Genomic DNA, 1,116 nt, shown 5'->3' with positions numbered 1-1,116 from the left:
GGGTCTTCCAGGGAGCTGGATGGGAAAGGCAGCCAGGATCCGTGCCCTGCATCCCTGCCCAAGGGCCGGGGTGGCTGGGGGTGCTCAGCACGGTGGGCATTGCTCCCATCACCACTGCTGCTTTATGTTCCCAAGCCCGTTAGTGCTGACACAGGACTCAATCCCCACAGCTTCACATTGTTCTCCCTTCAAGGCACGTGTTTGGTTCCTACATGGAAGGAGGGCTGCCTGAGCTTCGTCCACCCGTGTTTCTCCAGCATCTTCTGGTCAATGGCTGGACCCATGGATTTGCCCTGGGTTTCTGTTACCTGCAGTGGAGCAGCGGTTGTTCCATGCCTCCAACACCATCCCTCAGCACAGTGTGGTCCCTGCTGAGATGGGGAGGGTGGCAGAGGCCCTGCTGCCAGTGGGGCTTCACCCTGCTGTATCCTCTGGACCTTGCCTTGGCTTCAGGGTCCGATGGCAAAGCCAGAGAGACTTCCCTTCCCTTCCCCTGCCTGGGGCAGGAATCTCTCCATGGGTTGGGGCAGCACCTTGGAGCACTGGGCCATGCTGAAATCCCACAGCCAAGGGGAGGATAGAGCAGGGGGACACAGCCAGTGGGGCTGCTCCATCCCTGCTCCTGGCAGCACTGAGGATGCTCTGCTCTGCCATGGGGCATTGCTGTGTTGGCTCGTGAGGAAGCTGGGATTAAACCCAGCCTAAAATAGACCTGAGCCACAGGCTCCTGCTTGTGGGTGTGTTTCAGCCCTATTCATTAACTTCCAAATGAAGGCACTGTCCTTTGCCCTTCCTCTGCTGCCTTTGCTGCAAAGAGCGACTGCTGCTTTTTCCCCGAACCCAATTTCCAAAGCCTAATGTCGGGCCCTTAAATATTTAATAAAGTCTAAAAAGGGTTTTAACCGCATATTGGCTTTCCTGTTGGTACCAGCCCTGGGGGAGATGAGAACAGAGCTGCTCATGGACCTGTTTATCCAGTCTGGGAGCAAGACAGACCACTAATGGCAACCACCGGCGAGAAGAGTGCCAAACGCACATGCAGTTCTCTGCACGTACTGCTTCGTATCTCAGCAGTAACAAATGACACCAATAACACTGTCGGGTTTGTGCTCTGAA

This window comes from Nestor notabilis, unplaced genomic scaffold, assembly GCF_000696875.1.
Source record: "Nestor notabilis isolate BGI_N333 unplaced genomic scaffold, ASM69687v1 scaffold29260, whole genome shotgun sequence".
NCBI classification, from domain to species: domain Eukaryota; kingdom Metazoa; phylum Chordata; class Aves; order Psittaciformes; family Psittacidae; genus Nestor; species Nestor notabilis.
Note: the sequence above shows the minus strand (reverse complement) of the source record.